At 38.2% G+C, this 14,447-nt stretch overlaps 1 protein-coding gene across 1 annotated transcript in view; it reads right to left on the bottom strand.

Annotated features, from left to right (window-relative positions):
* Positions 1 to 14,447, bottom strand: part of alkal1.L (fALK and LTK ligand 1 L homeolog) — a 52,282-nt gene that overhangs the window by 36,399 nt on the left and 1,436 nt on the right. The window lies entirely within an intron of this gene.

Below are 14,447 nucleotides of genomic sequence, written 5' to 3' on the forward strand. Positions count from 1 at the left end.
TCCTTGTATATTTGGAGAGTATCGTCCGTGTAGCGTTTGCTCAGCAGTCGTACATTTTATACAAGTTAATGTTTTTTTCTTCTCCTGAAAATGCTTTTTTTTATCAGGATTATAAAATACCTCCCAACTATCCCGTTTTGAGCGGGACAGTCCCGCTTTTGACAGTTCAACCTACAGTCCCGGATTTGTACTGATAAGTCCCAAGTTTCTCTTTGATCTGCTGCACTGAACAGCCAGAAAAAGATACAAAGTTTCTAACTTAATTGGCTCTTGGCAGAGAGCCCAGAATAGATACTTAAAATGCTTGTGTAACAGTTCTAGATAAGATAAGAAGTTAGACTCACAGCTTAAATGGCAATTCACTTTCATTACCAAAACTGTAATAACACAGAAAAAGCACAGAAATGTGTTCAAACTTTCATAACCTGCAAAATTTTGTAAAATGGCCACAAAATGAGCGTGCGCAAAAAAATTTGCAGCGCTATGTGCAACAAATCTTTTTGTCCCTCTTTCTGTTTCCAAAATGTTGGGAGGTATGTTATATTAGGAAGTAATCTTCTCTAGATTATTTTAGAATGCAGTGATAATGGAACCATTTGAATAGTTAGGGCTTTTTAAAACAAGCTTTTCATGCCCAGTCAGTATTCTGAACACCTCTTTGATAATTAGCCACTTAATGTTGCCCATTGGCCACCTGAAGCTGCTCAACCCCATGACCAGTAGGCACTTTGCCCTGCTGTTCACAGAAACACTAACACAGCTAACTGTATGCTTGAGAGTTGATGTCTATAAAGACAAGACAAGCTCTTCTAGAGGTACTCTGGAGTCTAATTATCAAGGTGGCACCAAAATGCCAAAGGTAATGTAAAAATGTTGCTGTTGTGGTCGTTGTTGTGAAATATGAGCTGTGTGTTTTTTCATTATTATCATATTTCAAGTATTTTTATTTATGAGTTCGATTTTTTTCACTTGACAGCTGACCTAAAACTGGGCATACACTGCAATATATGCTTAATATAAGGGCACTGCACATGTGTTTCAATACAATTTTTACTGTACTTGTACTCGTGTCATAAATTGTGTAAATCTGCATGAGATCACATGGTAGTGGTAACAATGTCTGGATTATGTGAATATGCAGATAACCTGAAATGTTATGTACTATTGTCAGAAAGTGAAAATGCTTTGTATACATCTATAGAGTGTGGCAAAGCACAGTGCATTTTGGGGGGGAGGGGGTGTTCCCAGTAGGGTTCTCCGTTACATGGAGAAGCGGGCCGTGACGCGGTAGGGCAGGCTGTGATGGTGTTGGGGCAGGGGTTTTGACGTGCCTATTGGCCGATCACCATGTCAATCATGGGGAATCCTGCCTGGTTTTCCTAATTTGGAAAACCGGGCAGGAAGTTTTCACCTTGGCAGCCCTTAAAAATACCGGGTGAAAACTGGACAGGAGGCAACCTTAGTTCCCAGGGTTCTATCTCACCTTAGGTCTCATACTTTGTCAAGACAGCCTTGTTCATCCAAGTACATATAGGGGAGTGGGGGGCAGTGAAAACTGTAAGGGGTGGTAGAGGCAGCAGGTGCATTTATGTGTTTGGTGGGATTCTGGGGTTTCTATGTGAGAGACTGTATGACATTGTGTTAGAACCCGTGAGCCATATTGAATTGTAAAAAGAGTTGACGAGCAACACAAGCAGGAAAAAAGTTACTGGGGGTGGCTGGTGTGATTGGCTATTGGTAGCCCCTATGTGAACTGGCAGCCTACAGGAGGCTCTGTTTGGCAGTACATGTGGTTTTTATGCAACTAAAACTTGACTCCAAGCCAACAATAAGCACCTGCTTTGAGGCCACTGGGAGCAAAATGAGTTGGTGAGCAACATGTTGCCTGTAGGTCACTGGCTGCGGTACATTGGCTAATGCTGTGTTATGTCATTATAGGGTGGTGTTTGATATCTTTGAAGCTATTGGCTGTGTTATATGATATTATTTTGTTTTGAGAAAGGAAGATTCAGCTGTTTTAAAATGTTAGTTAATAAAAATATTTTTTAATCATTTAAGAAACTTTAGTGCCCTGGAGATATTGGGATTCTTAAAAAAAAAAACTACTGTATATATATTTTCTTAGAAAAAGGGAAAACTACTTTTGCAAGCACACATGACAGAGTTAATACTATGACATGAAATAAAAATATGCAGGAAAGGGAATTTGGCTGCATATAAAATATATATTTATAAATATAAATCATGGGCCAAGCAGTCCAGTAAATCTAGTGTATATGTGTGAAATATCCTTTATATTCTTCATTTATATCTGAATTTATTTTGGACCTTAATTTTATGCCATAAGCCCAGATGAATGTAACGGATTGTGCTGATCTGTTTCTCAGTCTGATGAGTGATTGGAATAGAAAGTGAGTGGGTGCTGTTGCTCCTAACACTTTCCGATTAGCTGATTCCTCATCACATACCAAGAAGAGACATCATCCTTGTTCAACTTTCAAGATTAGCTGAGCATTATTAGGTTAATATGTTTTGTTTTACTTTAATTTTGTCAGGAGCGCCGTGAGTGATGACATCACGCGTCTGGTGTGAAATTCAAATTAAAAGGACACTAAGGACGCCGGTTCGATGCCCAATTGTAGGTTTTGTTTTGAACATTCCTGGGTGTTTGTTAATTCCTGTTATCTTGATTCCTGGACTTTTGACCCTGCCTGAACCTTGACTTTGATATTATTCTGCCTGCCTTTTGGACTTTTGCCTGGACTTTGATTATGATTTCGCCTGATCCTATTTTGTACCACGAACTTGGAATTTAACCCCTGAAGCTTCCTCCTTGGTCCTGACTACTCGGGAACTGATAGGCCCTCTGACAAGTTTTCTTACTTAGCTCTAATAACAGCTTAAGGGGCCGATTCACTAAGCTCGAGTGAAGGATTCGAATGAAAAATACTTCGAATTTCGAAGTATTTTTTGGGTACTTCGACCATCGAATTGGTTAAATTCGTTCGAATTCGAACGATTCGAACGATTCGAAGTAAAAATCGTTCGACTATTCGACCATTCGATAGTCGAAGTACTTTCCCTTTAAAAAAAACTTCGACCCCCTACTTCGGCAGATAAAACCTACCGAAGTCAATGTTAGCCTATGGGGAAGGTCCCCATAGGCTTGCTAAACTTTTTTTGATCGAAGGATTTTCCTTCGATCGTTGGATTAAAATCCTTCGAATCGTTCGATCGAACGAAAAATCCTTCGATCGATCGAACGAACGTTTAGCGCTAAATCCTTCGACTTCGATATTCGAAGTGGAAGGATTTCAATTCGAGGGTCGAATTTCGAAGTATTTTTAACTTCGAAATTCGACCCTTAGTGAATCTGCCCCTAGGTGTATTCTCCATCATCAAATGGATAATCATCATTCTTCTAGGACACCTAACTCTCTAAACTGTATACGTTTGTGTTATAGTCCTTCAATGGACCAATGTTATATTTGCTTGTTTTTGTAAAACCCAATAAAACTTTTAAAACATAAGAGACATCATCATCAAAAGCAGTAAAATCAAAATCAGCCAAAGGAATCAACCCGTTTGTAAATATGTGACCAAATGAACCCAGACAAACAGAAATCTATACCACAACTGTAACACTGACCAGCTGGAAGAAGCACCCATCTGTCACTTCTGTCTAACCTACATTTTGGCGTTGACCAGCTGCTAGAAATGGTATATACTGTATTAATATGCACACAAATGGAAAGAAAATGTGCATTGCTGTAAGTATTGTTCTAATGGCTTATATTTTGTAACAATTATTTATATATTTCTATTTGCAAAGGATGAACTTGAGTGCTGACAATCATTCTCTTTCTCTTTGTATGCCTCAAGCATAACACATACTTACTGATGGATATAGTCTGTGTTCATCCTATCAACCTATTAAAAAGTAGGACAAACTGAGCCATGTCCAATTAGAACCAGACTCATCCCTGAGGCCTCATATTGCCGTGCCAAGGTCAAACAAATGAAACCCAGCTGATGTTCCTGAACCAGTGGGAAAGAAAAAGGAAGTGCTGGACACCAAACAAAAGAGTTGCTGTGAAATATTTGTTTGCTTGTAAGATTCAATTGACGAGGTTTTCATTATGAAAAGAGGCTTTAATTTTTCAAAAATTGTTACAAGGGTGCATAAACCACATTAGACGAGATCTTGCAAATATTTATTTTTTATTAAAACCGCAACGGAGCCACAAGTGCTTGTGGTGTGTACAATAATGCCATGCTTATCAGATGTTTTAGAGGCACAATTGTGTGACTATGAGATGAGATGTTCAGGGCACATGATTGACAAAAAAAACATATGATTCACTCAGTTGTCTTATTTACCATGTTTAAAGGGGACCTGTCATCTCAAAAAAAATAATTACAAATCCTATTTTATGGTGTTAATCAAGCAAAATAAACTTCACTTGTATAGAAAGGATATTGTTTCTTTTAGACTTTGACTTCACAATCAAATGGAGCAGGATGGCACCATTTTGTGGACACTGTTATTAAGACAAGCTTTGCATCACGCCAAAATCTTGTTTATGAGCCAGAATGGGGCAGCTGATACCCATGCCAAAGCACTGGCCACACAATTAGATGGCGAGTAGGAATGTGAGGAGAGCAGTGACATCTAGGAAGTGGGGAATGGAAAGTGAAAGTAATTGCCTGCCCCGCCTCTAGGCATAGAGGAGGGGGCAAATAATACATGATTGACAGCTGAGACTTTTAAAGGAGTTATGGGTGTTATAATAAAAAAATTATTTGGGTTTCATATTTATTTGAAAAGGACTTTTATTATACAGCTTTTTATGTCTGGATGACAGGTCCCTTTAAGGGGCTAATTTGTTTTATAATTAACCTTTAGTATGACGTAGATGCTAGCATTCTAACAAAATTTTAAACATGTTCCTGCTCCAGCCGAATACCAAGCAAGAAGCAAAGTCCATGTGGAATTTATTGGCAGTGATTGGAATTGAGGAACTTGACTGGCCTGCCCAGACCTGTGATCTTTTAGTATAATGGAGAGAGTGATATTCTGAGACAATTTGCAATTAGTTTTCATTTATTATTTGTGGGGGCAGATTTATCAAGGGTCGAAGTGAATTCGAGGGAATTTTCGAAGTAAAAAAGTAATTTTTTTGATACTTCGACCATCGAATAGGATACTACGACTTCGACTTCGAGTTTGATTCAAAGTAAAATAGTTCGAATATTTGACCATTCGATAATCGAAGTACTGTCTCTTTAAAAAAACTTCGATTTCAATACTTCGCCAAATTAAACCTGTCGAAGTGCTATGGTAGCCTATAGGGCTAGTTTTTTGAAGTTGAAGAAAAATCGTTCGATCGATAGATGGAATCCTTCGAATCGTTTGATTCGAAGGATTTCATCGTTCGATTTTACTTTGAACGCAAATGGCCAAATTTAATGTAAAAAAACTTTAACTTCGATATTCGAAGTATTCTAATTCGATGGTCAAATTTCGAAGCTTTTTCTACTCCAAAATTCGACCCTTGATAAATCTGCCCCGTGGTGTCTAGTTATTTTGTTTTTTATTCAGTAGTTCTCCAGTTTGCAATTTCAATCTGGTTGAATAAGAGACTGGATATGAATAGGGGAGGGTCTGAATAGAAAGGTGAGTAATAAAAAGTAGCAATAAGATTACATTTGAAGTCTTACAGAGCATTTGTTTTGTCAGAAGAAAAGGGCAAATAATTCACAAACTATAACAAATAAATAATGAAGACCAATTAAAATGTTTCTCACAATTGGCCATTCTATAACTTACTAAAAGTTGTATACCACCCTTTTAATGAGAATCTTTCCAATGTACTCATAAAAAAAGATGTAAGTAACTTTATATATATTCACAACTCGCCAACAAAGTTCCATAATGTATGTATTTCTTTCCGTTTCCATTACATTCAGTTGTGATGAGCAAAATTTTTCTCCAAGTTTGGCTGCGAAATTGATGCCCATAGACTCCAATGGGTGAAAAAAATTGTCTAATTGTCTAATTATAAGGAATTATCTTTCAACTGTTGCGATAAAGTCCTTTTTTTTTTTACCTTTGCCAATTTTCTCCGATATTTTACTAGGAATGTTTGTGTGTGATTCATCACCTTTGCCAATTTCCTCATATATTTTACTAGGAATGTTTTTGTGTGATTCATCACATGCCTGCTGGAGACAGCGACACTAAATTGTTTGGATGGTCATGCGTTGCGTCTCCCTGATGAGCTGACAGTGGGAACGTTAAATAAGACACTTTATAAGAAACAACTTCAGAAATAAATAAGAGGAGTTGACTGAGTACTGGAGGCTTCTAGAAATTCTCCCACAAACTCTCATTATCAGCACATGAATAATATTTGGTCCCATATATTCTAGGTTGCAAAATTGTACACTACAACGTACAAAAGAAAGAAAGCTCAAAGGGAAAAACACATACCTCCATCGCATATCTTGTATGTAGTACTCCTTAAATGACCAGTAGAAAATAAGAAAATAGACTATTCTTACTTTATTAATACAAGTATGGGATCCATTATCTGGAAACCTGTTATCCAGAAAGCTCCAAATTACAGAATGGCTGTCTTACATAGACTGCATTTTATCCAAATGATCCAAAATTTTAAACATGATTCTGTAATAATAAAACAGTATCTTGTACTTGATCTAAACTAAGATATAATTAATCCTTATTGGAGGCAAAACCAGCCTATTGGGTTTATTTAATGTTTACATGATTTTTGAATGGTTTTTTTGGCTACTTCGACCATCGAATTGGCTACTTCGACCTTCGACTACGACCTTCGAATCGTCAAACTAAAAATCTTTGAATATTCAAATATTCGATAATCGAAGTACTGTCTCTTTAAAAATTTCTTCGACCCCCTAGTTCGCCACCTAAAACCTACCGAGGCCAATGTTAGCCTATGGGGAAGGTCCCGAAGGATAATCGTTTGAATGAATTGCGCTTCGATATTTGAAGTCAAAGGATTATAATTCGGCAGTCGAATATCGAGGGTTAATTAACCCTCGATATTCGACCCTAGGTAAATGTGCCCCCTAAGGTATGAAGATCCAAATTATGGAAAGATCCATTATCAGGAAAACCCCAGGTTCCGAGCATTCTGTATAATATGTCCCATACCTATGTGTGTATATATATATATATATATATATATATATATATATATATATATATATATATATATATATATATATATATATATATGGAATTTTTCATGTTGATAAGTTATTCTCCGTAAGATTCAATAATATTATTATTACACTGCGCTAAAAATATTTGTCAGCACTGACTGGGAAAAAAAATGGGGAAAAAAATATTCTAACACAACAATAAACAATATTGCTTATACAGATATGGGATCTTTTCATAATTTGGATCACCATAAATCTGTTCAAAAAACATGTAAACTTTACATAAACCCCATACGATTGTTATGCCACTAATATGGATTCATGCAGCTTAGTTAGTATCAAGTACAAGGTACTGTTATATTTTATTAAAATTAGAATTATTTGCTTAAAATTGGCTGTGTGGGAGATGGCTTTTCTGTATTTCAGAGCTTTCTGGAAAACAGGTTTCGGGATAACGGATCCCATACCTTTATTTACACTTTTCTGTATCACATCTTTAATGTCTAGGCCCGGTACACTACAAAAAAATAGACATATACATCTAGATCTAGCGTGTGTCTATAATTCACCATAATGCCAATTCTATATTGGCTACTAATAAATGTGTTCATATTCTTCCTTAGGAAAACAATCACTCTGTGACTCCAGTAAAGATAAAGTGTTTAAGATAATATAATAATGTAATTAGCTTTATTACATGAAACGCTTGTTATTTAATGAAATCACATTGTGATTAGAAGAGCTGGCGGTGTCTAATATATAAATCAGTGCATATATACATATAGGATGAATTACAGTGGGTAAACTAATTGATGGCTATCTCTCTCTCTTTTTCTATCTGTGTCCTGCTGATATATACATTTTAAAGATACAGAAGAACAGTAAAGCAACAGCCACTCTGATAATGATGAGCTAAATTTTTTGCCAAGTTTAACAGCGAAAATGACACCCATAGACCAATGGGAGAAAAAACATTGACTTCAATGAAATTCGGCACATTTTCATCATTTTGCGAATTTTCAGAGAAACGTACTGCTCAGATTCGCCCATCACTTCTCACTAAATGCTCAGGACTTGCTGGACTAATCAGGGCAGGAAAATATTTGTTTTTTATGATGATTATGAATATTATTATTATTATGCCACACAAAAGGTTACTGATTAAATTAGTCTAAAACATAATATTTGTACTTGGATAGAGAACTGGCTGAAGGATAGATTACAAAGAGTGGTGGTAAATGGAACAACTTCAAATTGGACCAGTGGGCACTGTGAGTACTCGCTGTGTTTTTGCTTATGATACTAAATCATTGCCTCTTTGCAGAAGGTTTTGACTAAGCTGGAGAACTGGCCTTCGATCAAAAAAACATAAATGTGAGTTATACACGCAAGTGTGTTGGGGACCTCCGTCAAGGAGAACCAACCCCTTTATATTAAAATCTCCTATTCCCTACCCTACATAGATCCCCCTCCCTACTCCCCCCCCCCAGCCTAGGTGTTACCCTCGTTGCAGATTCTTCTCTTTGGTAATCTTCGTGAAGTAAGTGCCGTATCGGCGCATGCGCAGTTGGAGCAGTTTGCCATTTTTTTAACTGCACATGCGCCGAAAGTCACGGAAATTGCGGAAGCGCAGGAAGACCCGAAGATTACCGAAGAGAAGAAGATGGCACCTGTGAACTCTGATGCACTGAATCTGCAACGAGGGGTACATAAAGAGTTAGGGGCATTTACCGAGGTAAGACCTAGACTCGGTATGGAGCAGGGAGGGGTCTATGTAGGGTAGGGGGGTAGGGGATTTTCAAAGAAAGGGGTTGCTTCTCCTTTAACTGAGAAAGATCTGGGGATTTTTGTGGATAATAACATTTGTAACTCTAGGCATTAAAAAGGGGAATTAACTGGAGTGATGTAAGCATATTTTTGCATCTTGATAGGTCCCTCATAAGGCCCTCATAAAGCAGTGCAGTTTTGGGCTCCAGTCCTAAAAAAAGATATAAATGAGCTGGAGAGAGTGCAGAGATATGCAACTGTACTGGTAAAATTAGACTAGGAGGAAAGACTGTTAAGGTTGGGCTTTTTTTTACTGGCAAAAACATGCTTGTGAGGGGACCTGATTACTCTATAACTACATTAAACGGGGGATCATTTTTCCCATAAAACTGATCTGAGCACCACGAGTCACACATTTAGGCTTGAGGAACTGAAGTTACAATGGTTATTGTGTGTATTTTATTACACTATAACATTTACAACATATATTACACCACCTCAGACTTAGCATAACCCATTGAGGTCAAAGGGGGTAAATATTAATTCTCAAATGCGATTTTTTTTACTAGGCTTTACCCATTGTTAAACCATGATAAAAATAATGGTTAAAGGTTATACATAAAGCGGGACTCAAAGCACTTTACAGCATTCAGTGTAGCTGTGATAGGCACACTAAGCATGCTGGGACATTGGGGATTAAGTGACCTATCCAGGGTCAAAAGGACAAGGAATTGAACCAAGGGTTTTTGCATAAATTCCTACATCAAAGGCCAATTGCTTAAATTCGTGCCTGACTCTGCAAAAATTAGTACCACTTATGCCAGAATGTCTTTATATTTTTCTAGATATTTTCCTATTTTAAATAATGGAAATCCTTAATCCCCCTTGCAATCTTCAATGGGGATTAACAATTAAAATGGGTGTAAGAGCTCAGTGCTGCTGCTGAGTTCTAACACCCCCATACAGCAGAATGGTGTTTGACAGATCAAAGCAATTAAAGACACTGATCAATATGTCAATTGGTTAGTACACTTTCCTGACCGTCAAGAACATTTTGCTGACAGCTGTAAGGTTACTGAAAAACACACGGCAATGGGCACAGTCTGCTGATTGCTAAACTGAGGTTTCCCATGCAGCATCTCTTTGGTTGCTATATGTCCATAGATTTGATTCCTTTATGACTTATTGCTTGATGGAGAATTCATCCCAATTTTCCTATTCCTGCGGACAAAAAAAAACTGCTTCCAGAAAGACACAGGTGCTAAAATGCACAATTATGATATTCTGCAGCAATCGTAAAAAAAAAAAACGTTTGAGGTGAAGCGCGCTCCTTTTATTTTTATTTTGCTTACACTTTAATATACTCTGATAGAGATAAAGATGAATGTGTTAATTCTTCACTTGGTAGTGGTATGTTTTATTATTTCCACCAAGTCTGAAACTGAGCAACGTGTAAATGTTTCCATATAGATAATGCTCCAGTAGAGTCAATGGGGGTAATTTATTTACAGGGCAAATTTGCACCTGGGCAGTAACCTATGGCAACCAAGCAGTGATTAGCATTTTTCAACCACCTGAGCATGCAGAACAGTAGAAGCAAACATTTTATTGGTTGTCATTGGTCACTGCCCAGGTACATATTTGCCCACTGTTCATAAATGAGCCCTACTGCTTTTTCCTTAATTTATATGAGCTACTTATTAGGGGGGTGGAATTCCATTAATGGCAATGGAATGATGACCGAGTAGAGTCAATGCGGGTCATTTATGAACACTGGGCAAAATTGCCCATGGGCAGTAACCCATGGCAACCAATCAGATTGCTGCATTCATTGTTCTACTTGCAGCTGGCTTTAAAAAGCAAATCACTGATTGGTTGCTATAGGTAACTGCCCATGGGCAAATTTTCTTAATGAGTAATATAAGAACAGGTGGCAATGATTTGGGGGCAATAATCACTAGCTATGTCTAGAGCCATTTAGTGACTGTGAATCTGTAGTTTTTTGTTCTACTGATGGGCAGCTATATGGTAGAAGTATTCACAACTGGGGGCAAGAAGAGAGTACCTTTATACACTCAAAAATATAAGAAAAATGCCTTTGTTATATTTATAACCTTCATTAATGTTCCCCTTTAAACACTGCTGATAAATCCCATAAATAGTGGGATTATATATGAACATTTCTGTTATATTTGTACTAGTGGAAATAAAGTAGGTGTCCTCAGACCCAGGCCTATGAAACAGACTTTTCACTTTATTCTAAATTCCCGAATCATCATTATAATATCCATGTAATACAGCATGGAACATGTTTAAATCCACATTATATCAGCATCACACAGATTATCTCTGGAATACTGAGCTCCATTAACTCTTTCACTACTGTTCTGGATGAAATGATAATTCGTTAGCGATAATAGAGCTCATCGCAGTTCGCCAGAGGGGAATTTTTAGGTGCAAAAGAAGTAAAACCGAGCTTGGTTTATCCTCAACCCTTGATAAATTGCCCCTTAGGGTCAGACCACACAGGGTGTTTTGGGTAGATTTGGTCGCCTGGTGACTAATCGGCTCGTTTTTGCGGCGAACAATCTCCCCAAACGCCTTCCCTGACTCTGCGCCAGCTAAAATTAAAAAACCCAGCTGCTAATCACACGTGGTGGTTTGTTTTCCGAAGTCGCCCGCAGTTGCCTCACGAGAAATCCTATAGATGTGAATAGATAGCTGTGAAATTTCCTTTTGGTGAACTCTATTGTCAGCCTTTGATTAAATAAACCCTTAGAATCCTTATCAGGTTACCAACGATTTTACCATTCTCACACTCAGCGCAGACACGTAATGTACCACATCCAGCCATGCATGTAAAGTTTCACTAATTTGCACACAGCTTAGAGAAAAGATATTGCCGATGGGGCATACACACTTCAATGCACTCCTCAGCTGGAAGGATCTTCAGTCCAGCCAAAATAATATCTAAATGAACTTGTCTTCTAAACAGACTATTTACTCTACATACTGTACACTGGCCAGTGGTCCAAAAATCAGTAGTTAAACCAGATTATCGAGACAGCTCGGATAAAGCAGGCCATCTCCCATCGTCTCCATTTTAATTATATAATTCACATTTTTAAAAATGATTTGCTTTTTCTCTGTAATAATAAAACTGTTCCTTGTACTTGATCCCAACTAAGATATAATTAATCCTTATTGGAAGCAAAACAATCCTGTTGGGTTTAAGTAAGGTTTAAATTATTCTTGGTGGACGAAGTAGGCTCAGAGATCCAAATTACAGAAAGACCCCTGTTCCAGAAAACTCCAGGTCTCGGGCATTTTGGATAACAGGTCACATACCTGTACATTTCATAGACAGGGTCAAGAATTATTAACGTAAATAGGTCCCTGTGCTGTTAAGGGCATGTCTTTATAATCCCATATATTATGAATATATACATACAGTGTCGGACTGGCCCAGCGGGACAACGGGAAAAATCCCGGTGGGCCCCGACCCTCATGGGCCCCCCGCCGGGCCAGACCGGCTCTCCTGAAGACTCCTCTGTACAAAAAAATTATTTTTTTCCAGCGCCGCACAGTGAATTCAGCGCACTGAGCAGCGCCGTTCGCACATGAGCACCGTCAGAGGCGCGTCGGAGTAGGGGTGCGGGGGCTGGAGGGGGGCCCTGGACAGCAGTCCCGGTGGGCCCCGGGCCCCCCAGTTCGACCGTGTATACATACAATAGAAATAGTAGCGGTGAACGAATCCACTATTTTGCGAAAAGATTCAGCCGAATACTGAACCGAATCCTAATTTGCATATGCAAATTAGGATTTGGGTTCGGTTGGGCGGAAGGATTCGCTCGAATCCAAATTCTGCTGAAAAAGGCCGAATCCTGGATTTGGTGCATCCCTAGAAAATAGTGATTACATTTGGCTTTAAATTACATTTTGGATCAAAAAGATGGATTTTTTTCTTTTCTAAGAAACAATGCATTAGGGGAACAATCACTCACAAATTCCTTAAAAAAAGATGGAACATTTGGCAATCTGATGTTACATGGCTACATTCAGTAGATCATATTACTATAATGTATAATTTTTGTAATAATCATCATCTCAATGAACTGTTTCTCTGTCTCCTTGGGCACAAACATCACTTTTTGGTTCTAAAATCTAAATCTGATTTTGAAGTAGTTCCAGTTCTGGCCACTTTCACCTCCTCTCACTGATAGCAGACACTGTGCTCTCCTACTTTATCATATCATTAGGTGAAATTAAGGGGACTGGACAAAAATTGCAGGGGAGAAGAGTGGGGGAAGGGCTGTAATAATTGACTCGGCCTCCCCTGGAGTTTCATTGTGTTGGAGCAAGTGAGGCAGAAACATCTCAAACACTACTGGGGGGGCAGCATATGTGCTCTCTCTCTCTGGATAACCCCCCCCCCCTGCACCTTCAGAAGTGTATCTCTAGCCAATCCATACAATATATAACACCAGCTACTACTGAGGCATTTGTCAAAGTGCAGTTCTAGAGTTCCCAGGGGGAATTGACATGAAAATTTAATGGGGGGCCAGGGATTTGTCATTTTCCTTAAGATATTACCTCGATTTTTATTCTGTCACGGATTCCCGGGGAATTCAGCACACAAAAACCCATCAATAACACAGTTAACAAGAAATCTCTTGCTGCCAGAATAAAAGTGTCATTCGATTATTGTGCCGCTATACTGAAATACATTTACTTTTTTTCATCTTTCTTCTTAAAACCAGTTAAATTCCCAAGTGCAAGCAAAAGAAAACATGGATTACACATACAGATACATGTAACTATTTGATGTCATCTTTTAACCAGTCCCGTTGTGTTATGGAGTCAGGATTCAATACAAGTTCCAGTGTGAGGGAACTCCTATGCACAGCCAGGTATAGGACCTGTTATCCAGAATGCTTGGGACCTGGGGTTTTCCAAATAATAGATCTTTCTGTAATTTGGATCTTCATCATGAAAATCATAAAAAAGGGGTTGTTCACTTTCAAAATACTTTTTTCAGTTCAGTTGTTTTCAGATTGTTCCCTAGAAATTAAGACTTTTTTCAATGACTTTCCATTATTTATTTTTTACTGTTTTTCCAAAATTTAAGTTCAAAGTTGAATGTTCGTGTCTCTGGTGTTTGAGTCTGGCAGCTCAGTAATTCAGGCGCAGACTCTAAACTGTTACAATTTTGCAACATTTAGTTGATACATTTCTCAGCAGCATCTCTGGAGTATTAGCAACTATTGTATCATGTCTAACAGCTGCCTGTAATGAAACCCAGAGATTCTGCTCAGCAGGGACAAAGATAAGAAATGTATCAAGTAAATGTATCCATTTAGAACAGTTTACAGGGTCGGCGACCCCCCCTCCCAGAGCTGCTTCAGAAGGAGAGAAATGACAATTTACACTTCGATATTAGAAAAACGGTGACACATAGAAAATAGAAAGTC

The sequence above is a fragment of the Xenopus laevis genome, chromosome 6L (assembly GCF_017654675.1).
Source record: "Xenopus laevis strain J_2021 chromosome 6L, Xenopus_laevis_v10.1, whole genome shotgun sequence".
Classification (NCBI taxonomy): Eukaryota; Metazoa; Chordata; class Amphibia; order Anura; family Pipidae; genus Xenopus; species Xenopus laevis.